The 22,420-nt window shown below is 39.0% G+C and overlaps 1 protein-coding gene across 16 annotated transcripts in view; it reads left to right on the forward strand.

The window, feature by feature from the left end:
• lrrc7 (leucine rich repeat containing 7) overlaps window positions 1–22,420 on the forward strand; it is a 173,339-nt gene that overhangs the window by 68,305 nt on the left and 82,614 nt on the right. The window lies entirely within an intron of this gene.

Below are 22,420 nucleotides of genomic sequence, written 5' to 3' on the forward strand. Positions count from 1 at the left end.
GTGGTGCAACCGAGGCTCTGGAATGGTGCTGGACAGGTAATGGGTCTTGTGTGCTAGGCTTTACAGTTTTACAGTATTTGGTCATTACGAGTTTCTTGCTGCAATAAGTTGTGAGCTGCTGCTCTCCATCATCACCGGTTTGGCCCAGCAGGTAAAATCAGACAGGCCTTCAGGGGCTTCATACTTTTAAAGGAATAGTTTAGTGAAAAATCGAATTCACACAGTTTTACCCTTACTCCAGACGCTGTTGATCAGCCAAGATGGTTTGGCATCTGAACTGTGCTTCTTTAGTTTCCATTGGAGCTTCGTGGCTAATGTGGCTAACAATTAATGTAAGTCTGTGTCACCCAAAATCTAGGCCTGGTCATCTATATGAGCAATGAGCTTCGGAGTTCTGCTCTGTCATCTGTTCCCAGCGTATTTAAGCCATATTTGAGTCGTTCCTTGTCTTCCTTTTCCCTTGTGCTGTGATGTGGAGGTGCAGTTCGCCAGTTTGTGCTGTATCTGTTTTTCCCAGCCATTCGTATGTTAGGGGTTTAAACAGTGTGGATGCTAATAGTATTTTTGTCAACACACACTGTGAATCGGCTAGTTGGATGCGTAAATAAACTTGAGCAGAAAAGCTGGTGAAACTTCACTACAGCTACTTCTCTTCTCAGAATTCAAGAGCCAACTAAGCACTGATTCTGAATGGGGGAAACAAATAACTTGCTCAACAGAGATGTGGATAGCTCCCGATTTGCGCCACTGCTTGGTTGTAGAGAGTCCCGGATTCCGCAGTTTCCTAGACGTTATATCGGAAAACTTTAGAAAATCTCCTGTCACTCTTATTTCAGCGAGAAGCTAAGAGCCGCACTTTATATAGAAGCACAAGCTCTGTTTGTAAATGAGCTTGAAATGCTTGTTTAATTAAATTTGAGATATGATCTGTATTTTTTGTTGACTTTGCATTTTGTGGGCAACAGTAATATGCTTGCCAAACACACGTGTGCAAATACAGATCGAGAACTTGAAATTATAATGAAAATTATAATGAAATTATAATGCATACATGTTCATATTATGGTTGGCGTTCACTAAAGAGATTCGCAGCTTTATGTTTTTGGCTACTAAAAGTAAGATTTCCTGTATGGTTCTTCTCTCTCACCTCTCAGTTTATACCTTATACGTCTATACCAAGGTCTCCCAAGCCAATCCACAAGGAGCCTGTGATGGTTCACATTTTTCTTCTATAGCAGTTCTTCAAAGAATGCTTTTTACCAAGGCATCTTAAGATCTCAAGAATAAAATATTGTGATGCATGCACCCTGTTTTACCCACAGGGGCTTTACATTGTATGTGGTGATTTCAATCATGTGCATATTTTCAGTATTCAGAAGTTTAATATTTCAATACGTATACTTATTAAGCATATAAAGCAAATGACTGTACGACTGAGATGATGTTGTTTTCAAATGATATGCAGCATAGCATAGTGGTTAGATTTTTCGTTGAAGTTTAGTGATCTTGATGTAAGATTAGCTGTGGAGATGGGCTGCTCTCTCTATACTGGCTGACGCAGCATGGAGATGTCCTCTTGACACGTTAACTGATATCCGCTACCAGGGGATGGCTGCCATTGTGAATTCATTCTCCCAGGACTTGTGTGGGGCAATGCTATTACCCTTTTGGTATGTGCTGCCTAACCATATCCTTAGGAAGTGTGTGAGCAGTAGATAACCTACTGGACAGGTGTAAGCAGATTAGGTGTGGCGGTGTCCATCTCTGCCAGAGCAATAGGAGAGGAGAAGTCTTGATGGCTGAACAAAGGCTGAGTGGCAGGGCCAGTAGACTGATGTTTGTATGATGGGCCTTGTGGCTGTCCAGAGATAAATGGCCTCTCTTCTGCTGGCTAGGCAGAGGATGCTGAGGCTGGACGTCAGCCAAGCCTCTCTAGGACAGGAGGGTAGAGAAGAGCCTGTCACCAAGGGCACTGATATGCCCTGTCCTACTGCCAAGAGCCGACTCCTCTGGTTCAGTTGCAGAAAACAATGATTTCCCGTTATTTGTTGAGATCGCTTTTTCCCATCTACTGCTACTGCTTATGAGTCAAAAACTTCCCACCAGCAGAAAAGTGTTGAGGATCAGCCAGTGCCGCAGTTGGTGTCAAGTTTCTAGTTCAGGCTTAATAAATGCTGAATGCAGTTCCACCTCTGTGATGCTATTTTATTAACGGCAATTGTAGCACAGTTAAAATATATTGAAAGTACCACCCCACCTAATTTGGCTTTGAAAATTATGCTGGAGTATGTCAGAATTCCCTTCTGCTGAAGGAAATGTACACAACACTCCCCAAGATATGTTTGGTGTCTGAGGTCTGCTTCTTTAGTTGTGTCTGAACTATGAAGTTAATGTAACTAACAAGTAATTGAAGCTTACAGCGCTGTGCAGAACATTTAGACACTTAACCAAATAATTAATTGTATAAATAAGTAGAAATGTCTGTTTTTGTAGGTAAACACACTATATATTCATAGAAAACTTAGAAATACATATCAGTACATTAAAAATATTACCACCTATTTTTGTATTTGCATAAACCGTAGTTGAGATGTCAGCTGGTTAGAAGAATACAGGTTTGGTTCCAGATTTTTCCACGGGCTGGTTTCACCAGCTGTACGTACGTTCAGACATAGGCCAATTGTAATATTCGTGTTTAATATTCAGGTTTGTGCTTTACTTTATCGAAACAGGTTGCACTGCACAGACTAGTGTTAACGTTGAGCTTAGCAGTTACTAAATAGTTGCACCTCCTCCAAGCAGTTGTACGTTTTGGGAAAAAACAATGGAAACCACATAGAATTTTTTTTGATTAAGTTTAAAACATTGAAATCTAAACACTAATTTTACATACAGCCCTAATCATTGCCCTAAGTTAACACTCACAGATCCAGTTCAATGAGACTCAGCAGCTGCCGAAACATCTAAACTGATGCTGCTGTTGTGTCGGTTAGCCACAACAACCATTGTTTTAAGTAATGGAAGTAATGTTGACTTGAACTGAGTAGAAACTTTATGCAGAAATTATGTATAAACTTGTGCAAAATTGGGCTCCCAAGTGGCGCAACCGTCTAAGCGTTTGCCCTACCATCAGGAGTTCGTCTGTAGCCGGGAGTCTGAGAGAGCACAATTGGCCTCTCTCTCTCTGGGTGGGTAGGATGGCCCCCCTTCTCCCCCCATCACCTAACGCAATGCTACTCAGCGCAGGTGTCTGTTAGCTGACATAACGGTTGGCGCTTTCCTCCGAGCGTGTTCGGCTGTCCAGTGACATTGTCTGAGCAGCAGTTCGAAAAGAAGCGGTAGCTGGATTTGCCCTCCTAGCATTGGTAGCATCGTGTGACTGGGAGTCCTAATAGCAGGTGGAATTTGAGACGACTAAATTGGGGAGAAAATCAGGTAAAAAAGATTGAAAATAAAATAAAAATAAATAAATAAACTTGTGCAAAATTGGTGCAGCCCAGTCCTGGACTTCCCCAGTCAGCACAGTTATAAATTCCTTCACTAGCACTCCTGATGTAACTTAATGAAGCACTGATTAGGCAAACCAGGTGTTGGATGATAACCACCATTAATACTGGGCTTCCTGGAGGAGAGGTTTGGAAATGGTATGATGAACACAAAGTCACATAAAGTCTATTATTTGTATTTATTCTAATATAAATGTTTTTTTGGAGTAAAACATACATATTGCCTAAATAAATCTCATTTCTCTCTCAAGTGCCTAAAAGTTTTGTGCAGCAATGTTTGTAGTGGTGTCAGGAAACGCAAGCGTACTCTGCATTATTAGGGACCCCAAACCTAACGTGTGTGTGTGTGTGTCTGCAGATCGTCAACACACTGTTTTTCGGTGTACTCTATAATGAAGTCTGGGCTAAAAGTCTTCTGTAAAAAAGGATGTCAGTTTGAAAATTAACATGCTATGAGGCAATATAATGTTATGAAAATGAGTTTAGTTATTTTAGACAGGTGCACAAATTATATATCAATGTGGAAAGAGAGGAGAAGATAAAATCTCAAAACTAATCTGGTAGGCTAAAACATGGCTGTTGACCAAATCATTTCATAATTTTTGCCATTGCTTAATGAGCAATGGCAGGAAAAGAATGACAGCAGAAAAGATCCCAACACACAGGCTGCATCGAAATACATAAAACTTTCTTTTCTGTCTGCTTTCCTTGCTTTTGCCTGATCTGTACCACATTTTTAGAGTATATTCAGTAGGTAAACCGGTTTCCTCCAAGGTGTGCATTCTGTGTGTGCTTGCACCAAATAAGATAAGATAATCCTGTATTAGTTCCACAAGAGGGAATTGCATGCATAAGTCATCACACGCTTGGTAAGGAATCTCAAATAGACTTGCTTATGTGGTTTCTGATATTTTAAGATACACTGTTATCTGTAGAAATGGACAAATGGGCAATACCTCACCAATTTGTACAGTGCTAATTGGTGAAGATAAAGCTTCCATTAGTTGTAGTAACCTTGTTTGCTACATTGGCCCTCTAGATCCAGTGCAAAATTAAAGAAGGAAACTTCAGACACTACACGTTTTGACGGCTCAACTACATTGGACAACTGTGTACATTATATTTTCCCCAAACTATTCCTTTAAGACAGGTTCCCACCCCTGGTCCTGGAGTGCCCCCCTGCCTTGCACATTTCAGCGTTTTCCTGCCGAACCAATCCCATTCAGCTCAGGAAGGGCTTGTTAATGAGCTAATTATTTGGATGAGGTGTGCTTGTAGCAGGGTATAATACTACAATGTGGATTGGGAACCATTTCTTTAAAGAGACCCAGTAGAGCAGGTAGGCATTTACACAGTCCTCATTTCTCTGAATCTCATTACACAATCTCATTTATCATTTCTTCATCTGCCCTCTGCAGCTGGGGATGGGTGAAGACTGGTGGTGAGGCATACCCATGTTGCAGACGAGCTATGGCTAATTCTACTCACCAGTGTGGCATGGGGTAGCTGAATGTTTATATTTACAGAGCTTTTAGCAGAAGATTCCCATCATGTCTGTTTCTCAAGTTTGGCAAGTTCTAACAACATCATATGTAATAAACTGGAATGCTATAGTGTTTGTAATAGCACTTAAGTGAATGATGCTAATCACACATGAGCTGTAGTCTATCAAAATAAAGCAGTAAAAAGCTCAAAAGTGTTACGTAATATGCCATATCTTGCCGTCTGTTTATGAAAATGGTACAGCTCAAGAAGCTGAATGTAGCCTTCATGTAGTCTTGATTTCATCCTGGCTGCCTACAGCGTTGAACCCCTCAGAACGTACACAGTTTTATTCAAATCCTGCCCCATGCTTTCTTATGGGCACTCAGAATAAGGAGTGCTCATTGCCTCGGGCTTCCATTATCATGGCCATAGAAAAGCCCAAGTTACAAGAGTCAAGGCTGAAACACTCTTTTTTTGTATGTTATTCCTGCATTGCTGGACATGAGGAGTCCTTGGAGGAGCTGTATCTGCTTTTGTGCTGTCCTATTCGCTTTCCTCTGTTGACAGCATGTTTGTCAAGCAGATTTTAACAGCAGAAATGGCTGCGTTTGTGCAGACGCTTTGACAGTGAATTATTTTTGCCACACAGCATCGGCCTTTTGTTTCCCCCCAGGCTTCATGGGTTTGTTTCTGTTTCTGTACAACACTGCTGGTGTCCATTCACAGGCCCAAGGGTGGTGCTGAAAAGTGCTTAAGTTCACGCCATCTGTGCCCAATTTAAAGCCTTAATGGTAGTAATGATTTTTATACACAGTAACTGCTTTGAGCAGCTTATGGACATTTTTTGACTGAGGATAGCACCATTTGCATACCCCTGGTCCAGTTCCATGTTTTCTTGATTTTCATTGTGAAAGTAGGTACAAAACCTCTACAGAGAATTCACACAGAAAATGCATATTTTAATGCACAATTATTGATTATTTGCTGAATTTAACATACTGCCAAATGTAAAACGAGGTCTGTGCAAAATGTGTGGCACATTTTTAATATTGTGTTCTATTTTTTCCCAGTAAGTTAGAAATAAATGGAAATTGTGCACTAAAATGGCAAAAAACGCCATGTTTACATTTGTTCCCTCTAGAGGATTTGTTAACTTATTTTCTCATAGAAATTCAACAAAAAGAGTAAATGCTTTATATTTGCACTTATTCCATTCATTCTGATGCATCAAGTTGTGCTTTTCTATTTATACAGAACAATTTAAAGAGTAAATTCTTCATGTTTTATTCAAACGCACTGTACCTATTTTAGTCTTCTTATTTATGGACAGTTTATATGCATCTAATTGGTTTAATGGTTTGCAAGGCCCCCAAAGCAAGGAAAAACTCCAGTATGCAAAGCACATTTCAGGCTGTTCATTAAAATAGGGAAGTTTCTCAGCAAGAAAGCAATGAGCAGCAGAAGGAGAGACTTTTCACCAAATGTCCAGAACTCTACTGAGTAACTTTCCTGGGTTATCGTTTGGACTGAGTTGTTCAGACTTTATTCGTTCAGTCTTTATTCTGTGGCCTACAACTTAGCCTACACCGTCAGCACTTCAAGGCATTTTCACAATACACAATATCTATCACAATGTTTAGTTTTTCTGAGGCAACTGAAAAAATGCACCAGCAAAACAGTGGAGCCACATTTAAAAGAAAAACTACATGGAGTACATTTACGTTTTGGAATGAACAGGAAAACAACAAACAATTGTTAGAAATGAATGAATAAAATAACAGGCATAATTAGAATTTTTGGATGCATGTAGTTTGTTCATTTATCACAAGAACACCTATTATTGTTCCCTCCTACTTTAAATGTAACATGATGGCAGTACTGTTTGTCATTTGTTATTCATCTAAGTGTGAATGTGATGTGCTCATTAGACTGTATAATTGACATTTTAAGTATTCGTCTGGATTTGTGTGAGCGTGTGTCAGCATTTGTTCCTCAGAGGATAAACACAGATTTTTACTTCTTAGATCCAGTTTTGAAAGATGTAGTCAAGTAGGAATATCTTTTACTTTTCCAGTTTCCCTGAAATGACACTTAATAAGCTGAAAAGAGCCTTCTTCATGACTCAGATGTTAATGCCCGCACATATATTGGTCAGAAATTGCTCTATAATCATGTCTTTAACATAGCTTTTGAAAATATGTGTTAACAATCAATTGGTCCAAGCTCTAGTTGCTCACTGGCACCACCTGCAGGATAAAAAAGGATGTGTAATTGTGCATTAAAGGGGCCATAGTCCAAATATTTCTGGTATTTTCTTTCCCTTGAGGTCTCCTTTCAATGTTTGTGTTGCTTTATGAACCAAAACAGCCGTAGTTAATTTTACATGACCATGTAACAGGTAATTTGTTTTTACTGTCTTTACGCCTGACGTATGTAAATAACCTCAAACACTCCTTAGAACTTCACTGTGAATGGGTGGGGCTAAATGCTGCAGGCCTAATAGGTGGATACACAGTTTTATGCAACAGTTTGTGTTAATTAATGTTAATGAAAATAAGTTAATACATCCTCTACAACGAACACACTTCTGCACATTTTAATGCACTACTTGTTTATTTGTGGAATTTAACATAGTGGAAGAAATACATGAAATGTCGCCTGGGCAGAAGTTATGGCCCATTTTATACTTTTATGTTTCTGATATATGTATGATATGTTTTGGATATGTGCACTGAATTTTCCAGAAAAGTTTCTTTACTTATTTTTACTTAGACCAAAACAACAAAACATGCAGTCTGATCAGAGTTATTCAAGCTTTTGCATAGGCTGGATGCAAATGTGTTGGTTTTTGTGACATCACAAGAACATCCTCGAGGTATGTACAGTCTGGGGATTTACATACTCTGGGGAACAGAAATGGGGATTTACATACTACATGAAACAGTTTTATGTCAATAAGTAAGGAGAAGTAGATTGGGCCTTTCACTGTCATTTGTAATCACAAAAAAAGGCCAAAATGAGTACTTTGCCTGGTGCTCAGTGCCTCCATTTCTGCTTATAAAACATGGCTAATAACACAAATTTATGCTTACGTGTTCTTAGTGGTGTTCTTGAACGTTCTTGGTACTTCTGATGATCTCATTGCTGCGCTGTTTAGTAAATTATTAAATAAGTAAGATAACTAAAGTGCTGAGCATTCCGAATAGACGCGAATCGTAAATGAGGTCTTCGTTCTTATTGAGTTTTAGAGGTCATGTCACATCAAAGCCAGTTTTATGCTGGATGTATGATGTGCTGTGCCTACACATGCCAGGCTATAGGCTTTGCTCCTCAGAGGGCTGGGATTCGTGGGAGTGCTGACTGTGCACTTCCATTCAAAGAAGCCTTTACATTCCTGCTGGGTAAATTCACATTCTTTGAGATTAGGGGAACCCAAGCCATTTTCAGGCAGAGATGAAGGCCCGCTAGGCCTGGTCAGAATAGCAATGTCATGTTTGGCTCAGGCTGAAGCGTCTGCTAGCTAGCTGTGATGACAATAAGGATGAAAGCCAAGAGCCGAATGCTTTTAAGGTGAAACAGGATTTAACATAAATCAAGAGGGCTTTAGAAAGCTACTTTTAATGGAATTTGTAGCGGTCGGGAGTAGGGATGTGCATTCCGACGAATTTTTGATATTCCGCTGTAGGGGCGGACAGACGGCAAAAAACACACTTTGGCCAAGGAAAAGGGACAGCTGTGTCTTACGGAAATGCAGCAGCATGCATAGATACATGCTTTGTTGTTCAAATACCGTGGAGTTGTGAGAGTAAAGGAGGCTGCCTCCTCAGATAAGCTAATGAGCTAACAGAGCTAACAGGTGTCATGCTGGATGCTAAAGAGTACTTGTTGTTTTCTACATAAGGCATTTTCTCCTCAGTGTATGGTGTGTGCCTTCCGCCCGAGGACTGCTGGGATAGGCTCCAGCTCCCCCCGCGACCCTGACGGAGAAGCGGCTTAGAAAATGGATGGATGGGATGGGGTGGATGTACGGTGTGTGAACATGTTCTGGTTCTGGACCTAGCTAAGATCAGCTAAAGGAGCTAGCTAGCTTAGCTAGCAGTACAGCGGCGCCATCACTCCCTCCTTAGCCACGTTCTTAACGGCACGCTCACGAGCAGACGCTGTGCAGAGGACCCATCACATTTCACGGAATTGTTAGCCTGTAAGTGGAATGTAACAAATACCAGAATACTGATTTCAGTTTTCCAATATTGGCAGCACTAACAGGTTGAGCACTCAAGTACTTGTGCATCTCCCTAGTCAGAAAGCAGCCTTTCCTCAAATCTGACTTCAGTTTAATGGTGAATCAAGTCTTTCTGTGCGGATTTTTGGTGTTCTCTATGGAGCCCCACTGGTGACATCCTGTATAAATAAGAACGACTTAGTAAGGCGTGGGAACGAGTTGATTAAGTCGTGGCCACGACTTAGTAAAGCATGTGAACGAGATCCTAATGCATGGCCATGACATCCCATGCGTTATTAAGTCATAGCCACGACTTAATCATCTCATTTCCACACGTTACGAAGTCGTGGCCACGCATTAGGATCTTGTTCCCACACGTTAATAAGGCCACACGTTATTTTTTTTATTAAGACAGGATGTCACCAGCGGGGCTCCGTAGTTCTCAGATTTGTTCATCGCATTATCTGTTGGCAGATTGGCAGAGATTGAAATCTGTCAGGGGAATCATCCAGATTGTTTTGCTTTATAGTCCAGTATGGCGATATGGAGTTTTTTACAGTCCCAGTGCTGCATGTAGGCCATGTCCCCCGAGCCTTTATTCACTTATACGTATAGTCTGCTGGGAAGTCTGTTTTCTGCTGAGAGCAGGCCTTCTTTTTTTAGATGCATAAGTATGATTTGGAAACGGTAGCATCTCCAGCGCATTGTAGTGACGTCATTTTGTTACATTTGACATTTTGTTTCTTAATATGCCTAAAAATCTTTTCTGTGATGAAAGATTCACTGATTCATAAATGGATGGATAGATCTCCGTCAGTGTAATATAACAAAGCAACGGTCATTATATTGAATCCACAAATGAATCATGAGTCTTATAATGAGTCAAATTCATGCTCTGTTCATTCTTATTTTGTTTGTACTGGTTCAGAAGGAAAGTGCTGTTGTAAGAAGGTTATTTCTTAGAAGTAGAAGAGTTAATATCCGTTTTAAACATCAGCTGTGAAGTCTTTCTTCATGATGTAGCATAAGGAGGATTTAGTATCGCTATCATATAAGAACCTTATACGTGAGGGTTTGATAAGATATTGTTTTGGGTTGAAATGCCAGTTGTGTGTTTTTTTTGTTTTTTTTTGTTTGCACTGTTTGAAAATGCCAGCTGCGCTTTACTTTGCGCAAACATATCATGATGAGTGGACAAATAGTGGACAATGAGTTACTTGGAATAAGCATCTCAATATGTTCATATCCATTAACGTGCAATGTACAGTACTGTGAAAACGCATTAGGCACCTATGCACATTATTTAAAACTGTTTATCTTGGCAATAAATTAGCTTTTGCAGTTAAAATATCTGTGGAGTATATGGAAATAAATACAGCTGCAGTAAATATGTGTGTCAAAAAGTGGTTGATATCTTAGATTATCTCTCAAATTGCAAAATACTGAGAGGAGATTGTTATAATTAAGTAGCAACTCAGATTACCAAAACTGAATGTGAATACTGTTATTTACTTATTATTTGTCTTTTGGTGGGAAAAAAGCACTTGCAAACACCTGTCATGCAAGCCACATTATTCTTAATGTGTTAAAAGCACATCCTGGAAATCTTTTACTCTGCAGTCCCTGCTTTACCAAAGCTACTTTTCAATTTGTTATTCTTGCAAGCCAGACCTCTGTCATTTGTGTTTGTCTACAGCTATTTTTTGATATACTGAATGTAGCTAAGAGGTTTCAATCCAAATCAAACCGTTCTCGAACGACTTGGATGTGCTCAGCGAAATTAAACTGGAATATTACGGTATCCCATGATTTCCAAATGCGCTCGGCTCAACACTCAAGTTCAAATTGTCCCACCAGCCTAAAAAATGTTTTGTAACAGAAAGTTGAAAAGTAGTAGTTACATAACTTCCTGGAATTTCTGACAAATTAATGTCTTATTTTCTCAAATGATCATAATGCAGTTATGTAATAGCTGAAGTTTGGGAGGAGGAACGTGCCTGAAACACCTCCTATTTCTAATTTAACACCCAATAAATTCATTTTCTTAACTTGTAACATCTTCTTGCAATCCCCACCGCCATCCCTCCCCTCTGTTCCTCTAGGTCCCTGTTTCTATGACAGTGCTAGCTCAGTTACGACCAGCCTTCTAACGACACGCAAAAGCTGCCCAGAACTCCAGCCCAGGTTCTCAGAGTCCTCCCTCTCAATCAGTTTTCCTTCACACTACCAGCACATGTTGAAGGGAAGGTCCAAACTCACAAATATTAATTGTTAATTTGTAGCTGTGTTTAATTGCGTTGAAGTTCTTAGTAGTTAAGACACCCCCACCAGCACAAAGTGTTGGTAGAGCATGTCATAGTGTGTCTGTGGCTTTTTAAATGTTTTGCCCAGTGCTGTATGTTGTGTCCTGAAGTTACCATTTCGATAATACAAGGTTTTGGTACAACAGAAACGATATGTAGCTGTTATGTAGCATTTACCAAACAGTGTATGGATCTGATGAATTTGGATGATGAGCTTCTCTCTGAAGAAGCCTCATGTTCTCTCTGTTCTTTCTCAATAAGGCAATCAGAAGTAGGTCAGAGTTAAGTGTGGCTCAGAAATAATACATGATGTTATAAATTCTTGCATGGGCTGTCACTGCTCATGAGAGTTTAATAGCGTATAGGAGAAACACATTTAAACGGCACCTTTAGATCCAGATCTTTAGCCTGAGCCAGGAAGTGCTGGAGTGAGGGCATACTTGCTCAGTAAAATACACTCATGCCATAATTTTCCTTAATTATCATTACACACTGCTGAGAAATGTCACAGACGTGTGGATAATTGTGCGCTATTATTTCCTGTTATCAGTCTTCAGTTTAAGGGTAGGCCATATGGCAAACATATAGTATCACAATCCTTGAAGACATTCTCACGATGCATAATATTTATCATGGTATTGACTAATTCCGAGGTTTGTGAAAAGTTGGACCAAAGTTGGAGCAGTTGGGGGTTAGGTGTGTTGTTCTAGGACACCCTCTGGGGATCAAACCGGCGACCTTCCTGTCACGAGGCTGGATCCCTAACCTCCAGCCCATGATTTACCCAACTGTTTAGCCTATAGCAGTTTCAGCTGATCAGAACAGACACAGGGATGAGCAAAAGTCTTAGGCATCTTAAGCAGACCATCAAGTATTGATTGGTTAAATATCGTCACCAACACACCTGATTTTACTTATTGAAGCTTTGATTAGCTAAACCAGATATATTAATCGATAACTAAAAATAATACTGGGCTTCCTCGAGGAGAGGTTTGGAACGTGTAAAACAAATGCACCGACACATAAAATCGCATTATAAAATCACGTTATTGCATTCAGTGCAAGACCAAAATGTACCACAGTCCACCAAAGGAGGTCATTCTTACCTGTGGCCATCAAACTCTAACTCCTCCCTCAGTGTGTGATTCACAGCGTGTGGTTCATCTGTGCAAAACTCAATATCAAACTGTTCATATGTGTAATAATAATAATAATTACGTGTGCAATAACTGAGAGGTACAATAATTTGAGCTGCTTTATACTAGATGTTTAATATTTATTATCACAGTCACCGCCACTTTACTGTATTCATAAGGACTTAAATCTCGTGTACATATTGCAAATTTCTCTTTATCTTTATTTTAAATGATTAAAGTGTTTATTCTTTTACATAAATGGCTGCAACTGTAACATCTGCAACTTCCCTCTGGAATCAATAAAGGATTCTGATTAATGATTATTTATATTTATTCTAATATGAATATTTTTTATCTGAGCGAATAAACAGTTACTGTTAGCTTTTAAATTCAAATCATTTTCGGTGCCTAAAATTTGTGTGCAGTGCTGTATGGTTTACATACAGTGTGGCCCATAGTCTGAGACCACTAATGAAAATGCTTCTGTTTTGCATTTATTTCCTAATTTAATACAAATATCAGCATAACAATTAGAGTGAAGAGTAAAATCTCTGAAAAATGTACTTGATTTCCAGAATTTTTTATTTGTTATGTCTGCCTTTTGCTTTATTGACACAATAAAGCAAGTCTGTAAATAAACAATATTCCGAAAACTGCAAAAAATCTGATTTTGTCAGTAATCCAGTTTATTTAATCCAGGCGTTTATATGCACTCAGATCATGTGAAAACTCTTTTTAGGTTTACACGAGTCAGACAGTAATTGGATTTATGCTTTGCAACCGGCCAATAAAATGGAAATACTGAAAATACCATCAATATTCTCAGAAAAATGTATCATTATGTAATTTATCACAATGTATTGTCTCATTTCCCATCCATACTTCAGTTGGTCTCTTCTCTTCTCTTCTCTTCTCTTCTCTTCTCTTCTCTTCTCTTCTCTTCTCTTCTCTTCTCTTCTCTTCTCTTCTCTTCTCTTCTCTTCTCTTCTCTTCATGCTCTTCTGTTTGTGGCTGTGCTTCACCTGCCTCTTCATTACTGGCTTCTCTGTCTCTGGGTCCACGAAAGCATTACTGTCTCTGTCAAGGAATTTTTTTTTTTTTTGTGGAATTCATTCTCACTCGATTAATTTAATTGTCTTATCTTGTCTGCAACCAGTGAGTGTCAGTAGGGCCATTGTGGAGAAACAATCTTGCAAATGTCACAATACATTAAGAGCCTTCCTGGGCTGTAGCCATCAAGATTAAAAATATTGGCCTATTAGAGAATGTTGGGGATTAGCCTTCCTATTAATATCAACAGGAGCTGTGCCATGAAGCAGAGGAAGATCCGTATAGAGGCTGACATCTGACAGCAGGAAGCAGCCATGCTACAGAATTTGCACCAGTGATGTACGACGTAACTTCCGTATGACTGAATCCCCCCCCAGAACTCAGAGAGGATTTTACCATTTAGATAGATGTGCATTATAAATAATAAATCTGAGGGATTTCTAGTTGGGTTTTTTATGTATTGTGTTAATAAAAATCCAAATAAATCATTTAAATGACAATGACTGAACAAGAATATCATTTTACATCAGGTCCATTTAGGATATTTTGTGGGTCCAAAATCAGTCTGAAATGATTAAACATCAGACTTTTCTGATGTCTCTCTAGCTCTTAGGGTTAAATAGACTGTTTTTTATTGTGCCTTTAACGTGGCTCTTTATAAAAACACTTTTGGCTGTCCTCTGTTGTGCGTCATTTGGGAGTGTTTGCAGTCTGGACTCAAACACTTCTTATAACGTCAGTGTGAATGGGCGGGTCTAAACTGCTATAGGCTAAATAAGTAGATATATATAAATAGAATAGAATAGAATAGAATTCAACTTTATTGTCATTGCGTATGTCACAGGTACAAAGCAACGTGTGTTGCTTTGTATTGTGTTCAATACAAATTGTATTTGTATTTGTGTTCCACATTACAAAAGCAGTGCATTGAAAACGGGCGTTGTAGCTTCATTTCCATATATAGGCCATACAGACTGGGAACTGAAAGGTATGTTTTAAAACTTTATCTGTGCTTAGATCCTACATCAAACTATTTTATTTCAAAATTCAGTTTTCCATGATATAGGCCCTGTAACTTTAGCCCTGTTCTGCTTTTTTACAGTCATTTTAGGGAACCGAAAGTTGTTGCTCAGTGCCATTGCTCCATAAAATCAGTTTAGCACCTTTATTTTTAAGGGTGTACTGAATATAAGCACAGTGCAAAGACAGACATAGCACAGACAGTTACGTCAGGTTATAAGGGTTCCATCACTGTGGCATACAAATGAAGATGAAGTGTGTTACTCTTTGGGGTTAAAAAGTGCCTGGAGAATAAGTTTGATGTGATGTAAGTGTATATGCTATTTTAAACCATGACGTTCAACTGGAATAGATTGTGGCTTGTGAATGGTGTGCTGTGGGGAGTCGTGCGTGTGCTATTCCCGCTGCACTCTGCTATCTCTGGGGGGTAGTGGGCTTCAGCCTGAGCTTTGAATCCTGCCTGCCTTCCAGCACCTGATCATGCTGTTTTATTTTGGGCTGTTTTTTTACTGCTGAGTAGAATATAAAGTGTGCACTGAAAGATAAGTTATTTCATTTGCCTTTTTCATCCCCTGCGGTGGCAGCAGTCTTGCAGTAGCCATGTGCCACTGCCAGATGCATTAAGGAAGTACTCTGCATATGTGTGTCTTCTCCTATGTGTTCCTATGAAGTATTCCTCAGATATTCCTGCCATATTAGACTGTACATGAACTTTTCTTTTTTTCAATAGTTACAATAGGGATGTCCCTTCTTGTAAAGCTCAGATAAAGCTCAGCACAAGAACAAGAAATCTCCATTTTCTCACGCTTAACGCAGGAGAGCACATGGGCCGAGTGGCATTCTCTGTGAGTCACTTTAGTGCACTGGGTCAGAAGGGATTACTTTTCCTTGTGTAAGCCCCTTCCAATGGAGATTTCAGACCACAGGCCAGCCTTCTTTAATCCCCTCCTAGCGTTGGAGTGTTGCAGTTCACTGCGTCACAAGTGCAATTCAAACTAGACCAAGTTTGATTGCTGACCACGGCCAGCTCTTCTAATTGGGCTTCATGATGCACGGTGGCAGCAGAGTTAGCACTCCATGATTTATGGAGTTGGAAAGTGCTGGAATCCTGATTGTAGAGGAAATGATCACATTTTCTGTGTTACATTTTTCACTCTTGATGTTGTAGATCATGCAGACGTTCTCAGAGCTGAACAATTTGGGGAGAAGTTCTGCTATTTTTCAGACCGAGTTTGCAATTCCTATTATCGTCTGTAAACTGGCCTTTTTTCGCCTAGAAGACAAGCATAAGTGGTTGGATAGTGTAGTGGTTAACACCTCTGCCTTCTACACTGTAGACTTGGGTTCAATCCCCACCTGGGCAAACACCCTACACTATACCAATAAGAGTCCTTGGGCAAGACTCCTAACACTGCCTTGGCCTACCTAAGTAAAATTATCAAATTGTAAGTCGCTCTGGATAAGAGCGTCAGCCAAATGCCAGAAATGTAAACAAGCACATACATTATTTCTGTCTTGAGGCTTGAACACCAAAAATGGCCCGTCTGTTTTATTACAAACTTACAAACAGAAAATATGCTGATGCAGAAGAAATGAATTGTGTCTTTAAGTTACTGGTTTATGGAAAACAGATAATAAATAGAATAATGAAAGAATTCAATGAATGAAAACTACTTATTTTGATACTAAAAGAATTCCATCCCAACCAAACCCAAATAAATTGCACCAAAACATTTCAATTTTGCTCCATTAACAACTGGTGTTTATGAGTTAACAGTGTTTGCATGTATTTATTTTACTCTATTTCACTGAATGGAAATGTGTGGTATAATTGAAATAAGTTCATGCAGCAATTTATTTTTTCAGTTTTCCCAGTTAAACCTTGTTAAGGCACTGTTACATAATGTAGGAATGAATAAAATTACAGCTTTTGCTACAATTTCGCACACACAAATAAAAACGATTAATAATAGAAACATTATTAGCAGTTAATACTGGGGTTGTGAAGCTCTACCCTTGCAAGGATTCAGCGAGATTATGGTTCTTTAGGAGATGATTCAGATCATCATAACATCTCAGATTTTGCCATGAATTGCTTCAGTTTGATTAGATTATTTTGCTATGGTTCAGAATTAATTTTAAAAATACTCTAACAGTTGTTTTTTTTATTTGCAGTTTTATGGTTTTGAACAAATGTACTACTCATAAAAAGGTAATAAAGAAAGTACACTTTTATGATATACGTCTTTTTTCAGTAAGGCAGAACCAACTGCTTAAAAGAAACTTGCCATGAAATTCAGCCCCCTCGACAGTGGTTGGTCATCCAAGGCAGTAAAATTCTTATTTTTTTAGTTATACTTGCACTCTGACACTGGTGTTTGTGTTTTTTCATCATTTTGTAACCTGAGGCTACAGATGGTGTTGGTGTGCTTGCAGGGAGAGTCCTACTCTTTCTGTGGTCTTGCTGTGTTCTGCGTATGGAGCCAGATGATGTGTCTTCAAGTGGTATCCAATCTAGATTTGGGAAGTTCTTGGGTGATGTACCCCCAACCTGATCCTTGGCTTGAACAGATATTATAAATGGCTTGTCTAATGTCCCTCCCACCACGAAACCACAAAATAGATCCACATAGCTGACATTTTTAAATATTGTCTATATGCTGCTGCTCAAACTTTTGTTTTCTTCCATTTCATTCATTTTTAATTTTTTTTATTATCTTTCATTCAAATAATGTTTAGTGCAAGATTTTGACACTGTGTTGTAGACCTGTTAAATTCTGTGCAAAGTGTTCAACCTTTTTTCTTTCGGGCAAAACTGGAACATACCACTTTTGACGGTTTTCAGCCAAAAGGTTTCAGTAGCCAAAATTTTGGTGCATCTCAACAAATACTCCTATCAAACTTCACTCCTGTTACTGCACTGCAAGTTCTGCCTTGTGTGAGGTCAGTGACTTATTACAGGTTTATTGCGAGGCTGAGGTAGTTAAATGCACCAAACTCATCTTTTTGCATGAGTCATTTTGTAAGTCACAGTCTGAACCCTTGTTCCTCCAAATGGTTTGAGACATTGCATTTTGGATGTTTTCCAGCAGAGCCATTTTCAGACGCGTACGCCTCCCATTATTTCTTTAGTGTTTCTTTTCTGCTCCTTTCCTGCTTCCTCCAGTGTTTAAATACGCAAGGTCCATTAGCTTTGTGCGGCAAAATGGCTCCTATAAACCACTCGCCATTTAATTACTTTTTACAGGGGCATTTAGGATTCCCATTTTGTTTTGAATTTCATGAACAAATGAATAAATTAATTGCAACCCTTTTCTGTTGCCGTGCGCATGAGCTCCAGTGTTGTAGGCTGCCTCAGACATGGTGCTTTATAATACTGGGCGAGATTACTGTAGCTGGAAACAGATTTACGGAGCTGTGCTGATGACATGGTCGTAAGCCAGTGGCGCGGATGCTGCTTGCTTATCAGTGCTGCGCCTGTGGCACAGAGACTCTTTCTAGTGTCAGGACCATTGTTGTCCAACATGGACATGATTAATACTGCCTGGATGCGATTAAATGCAATTTCTTCATCCTGCTCCAAATTTGCCAGCATATATGCAAAGTTTCTAGCTTTAGATATAGGAAGGCTACTTCGTCAGATTGATGGGAGTCACGCTGAGAGCAAAGCAGTGGCCATTTGACCAGACTAAACTGTTTGACTTTACACAACAAGCGTGTCATGCAGATTTTACGCTGGGAAAGTTTGGTGCCAGTCAGTGTGTCCGGAAATGATTCAGTTTCTGAATCATCAAAATGATTCAGCTTGTTTTAGCGGATCTGGTTTGAATAGGAGTGGGCAATAGGATGATATTTGTCATTAAAGTGATGAATTACATAAAATGCTTTTATGAACATGTTATGGATATTGGTTTCAGTACTTGAAGAACACTGAACACCTGCATGTAGAAGCATAATTATCCTGTTTAATTGGATTTGTTGCAGGACCGTGTGATAAATGCTGAACAAAAAGCACTGGTTATAATAGTTGATAGTTTAAATGTGTGTCTTCTTATGCATCTTGTCTGTTAAACCTCCGAAAAATGAAATATTGTGATGCTATACTATAATATCATGTATTGTGAAAATGCAGTGTCATTATATTTTTTTTGCCATATCACTCACCCCCAGGTCAGACAACTTTTAAAAAGGTTTTTTATCTTTTCTCACCTCTCATTTACAGCTCTAGCTCTTTAAGTGACCATACTTTGAAAGCTTCTTTGGGCTTTTTTCTGTGAGCTATGGATGTGCAAAAACACAAAATTGAGACCATCAACTGATATTAATTATACATCTTTATTGAACATGTTCAGTTTTTAAAGTTTATAGAAAACTTTGAAAGTACCCCTAAAGTCATAATTTAAATCTTTTCATATATTATTGCTATGCCCAAGAAATGAAATTGGAGAGTCCCTAAACCTTAACATTCATGAGGAATGTGAGCATCTATGATTATGCATGATTATGTAAATTGTGAATACTTCCTTTCTAAATCCTGCCCTTTCCCCCATTACCATGCTGCCTGATGTTTGATGAGATAAAGTAGTGCAGAAAGAGTAATGATAGTAGTAGTAATAATAATAATAATAATTTAATATTCAGAATGATTGTCTTTCTGTCAGTTCATTACCAGTCTCAAAGGTTCAGTTGCTCAGATTTGAGTCTTTATCCTCTAAATCAGGGGTGTCAAACACTAAAAGGGCCATATTAAAAAAAAAATCTGCAAATCTGTGGGCCAGCTGTTTTACTGCCAAACCTGCAACAGCAGAATAAGCATTGAATACTTATTCAAAAATAATTCTAAATAAAAATAAAATGTTTTAGGTAAGTTTTTTTTCTACTTGCTTGAACTAGACACCAGGCATATTTTCTTTTTGTGTGTAGATTGTTGTTAGGGAAAGGGGGAACACACACCATGTTGCAGAGCATGCTGGGGACTATAGTGCATCTCAGAGTGAAACGGACTAATAAGAAGAGAAAACAATTTTGCAGGCCAAATAAGACGGTGTCACAGACCTGACTTTGCGCGCAGGCCTTGCGTTTGACACATGGGCTCCAAATGTATCTCAGTGCAGCGTCAGGGAGCCAAAGTGAACCTTTTTTATACTAATGCCGTTTGCTATCCAGTGTCCAGGAGGACAGGTTCCCCTTTTGAGTCTTGGTTCCTCTCAAGGTTTCTTCCTCTGGGTCTTAGTTTTTCTTTGCCGCTGTCACCATTGGCCTGCTCATGTGTGTCATGAGGTGCTTCACACAAGGGCCTGGAGTCAAGTGCAAGTTACATTCCAGATGCAAAGTAGGAAATAACAAGCAGAGGGTCAGAAATCCAGAAAAGCAGACAAATCCAAAGGGGGCAAATCCAACAGAGTAGTCAAAGACAAACCAAAAGACAAAGTCAAAATACCAGAAAACCAAATCAGAAACATAAACGCTCAGAATTGTGGAAACACCAAACAAGACTTCGCAACGAGCACCTGCAAACGCAGGGTATATACCCAAGATGGCAGACTTAAGAGGTCAAAAGATCAAGAGATGCCTAGTATTCTGGAGACAGGGACCTCCTGTGCTGGGGAGGAGAATGGCAGGCGGCAGATGTGACAATGTGGGCTTGGACCTGGATTTTTCCGTAAAGCTGCTTTGTGACAACATCTGCTGTAAAAAGCGCTATATAAATAAACTTCGACTTGACTTGACCTACATGGTGTTGTGTGTGTTTTAACCCCTGCTGTGTAGTGAATTAAAAGGAGCTTAAGCTAACAGCTCAACACACAATAACAGATTTACCTGCTCCAGTCTGAGTCCTTACTATCTAAACTTGCATGCACTTCCATGAAGCTTCAGTCAGAATTAACCTGCGTGGTTGTGAATAAAGCTGTTTAGGCATTCTCGCTAAGCTATTGCTAGCCTCTTGTGCTTATGATAGTGATGCAGAAACATAGGTTTAACCTCTTATATTTGATTCTTTATCCTCTAAACTTGCATCAGCAAAGCTTTAGTGAGCAGATTATATCATAATGCATCACAATAGATTCAAGCTCTTACATGACGTACTAAGCGGCCATGTAGCGTTTGGATGTAAATATATCAGTGTGTATATAATCATAATAAGCCAATCAGAAGCAGCTGACCATTTAAAAACACATTTAAAGAGCAAGGGGTCTTTTGGAATTCACTCTTTCATATGTTACCACGTCTCTTCAAACACTGTACGCTGATTAGACCATCACAGTGTACAACGCCCAGTCAGATCATGCTTTGGTAGTGGAGTAACAAATTGGATGTTGGCCACATTTAAATAACAGCATTTCCTTCAGAATAGGGTTGACAGAAGCTGTCATGGCATGGGATTTTTTTTTATTTTATGTATTTCAAATTTTGCATGTATTTTGGGTGAATATGTATCATTTGCCAGACTTGAAGAGTTTTTACCCTTTTAAAAACAGTATATACTGGCCAATGGATACCATGATAGCATTCTAAACTGTGAGATATAACACATTGTTCCCACTGGCCATCTCTGACTGGGGGGTTTACAGTAACAAGCTATAAAAAGCTCAGTGAAAGTGTTACAGTGACAGGCAATAGTATGTATGTATATATATATATATATATATATATATATATATATATATATATATATATAGAGAGAGAGAGAGAGAGAGAGAGAGAGATCTTGCATTCATTTCTTTTTAAACAACAGGCCTCTGTGTTCACTGCTGTTAGGCATGTTAACAAGCCAGACACAGCAGAGTCTGAGGGAAAAAAAGTTGCAGGATTCCAAGAGTTACCTGTTCTATTTCTCTGTATCTTCTCTAAAAAAAGGTCTCTCTCTTCTGCTTTGTGTCCTGAATCTGTCTCCATTAGCACAAGCGTCCCCGGGCCCTGAGCTCCATATAGGCAGCTAGGACTCCCTTCCGTCAAGGTGACCCAAAATACCCATCGCCACCATTCTCTGTCTCAACTTTGAAAACAGCAGAGCTCTCTACACAGTCTCCTGGCAGCTGACACCAACTATGCATCTTTTATCACTGTCAGCGAGTCCAAACAAGTGCATATACATATTATATATATATATATATATATATATATATATATATATATATATATATATATATATACATATATATATATATATATATATATATATATATACGCCTCTACTTATCTATAATTGATTTCAAAACACAAACATTGTCAGCTGTTTTTTCCAGTGCTGGAGTTCAAACAGGTAGTTACTATTTCTAAAATCATCTAACACATTTCAGTCATTCAAAAAACATCACGTTTTGTAATGGAGCAGGGACAAAACTATCAAACGAACTTGTGCTTGGTTGTAAATGAAGTGGCAGACATTACTGGGTACTTCTACAGGAATGGGCCGTTTAGACTGTCCACCTTTTTAGAAAAACAGTGAAAATGTCCTTACCTTAAATGTAACTTACCTCAACCAAGAGACTTATTTTTCTCTTTTTTTGGAATGTGTGAAGTGAGTTTATTACGGGCATTCCGATGCTCATTATCGTAGCAGGCAGGGGTCAACACATAGGCAGGCAGGAACAGATGCAGATCCATAATCGGACAAATCAAAGAGAGTTGCAGGGGTCAAAACCAGTGAAAGCCAAACACAAGAAAAAGGCTCAGAAATCAGGTATTGAACAGAGA

Source organism: Pygocentrus nattereri, chromosome 26 (genome assembly GCF_015220715.1).
Source record: "Pygocentrus nattereri isolate fPygNat1 chromosome 26, fPygNat1.pri, whole genome shotgun sequence".
NCBI classification, from domain to species: Eukaryota; Metazoa; Chordata; class Actinopteri; order Characiformes; family Serrasalmidae; genus Pygocentrus; species Pygocentrus nattereri.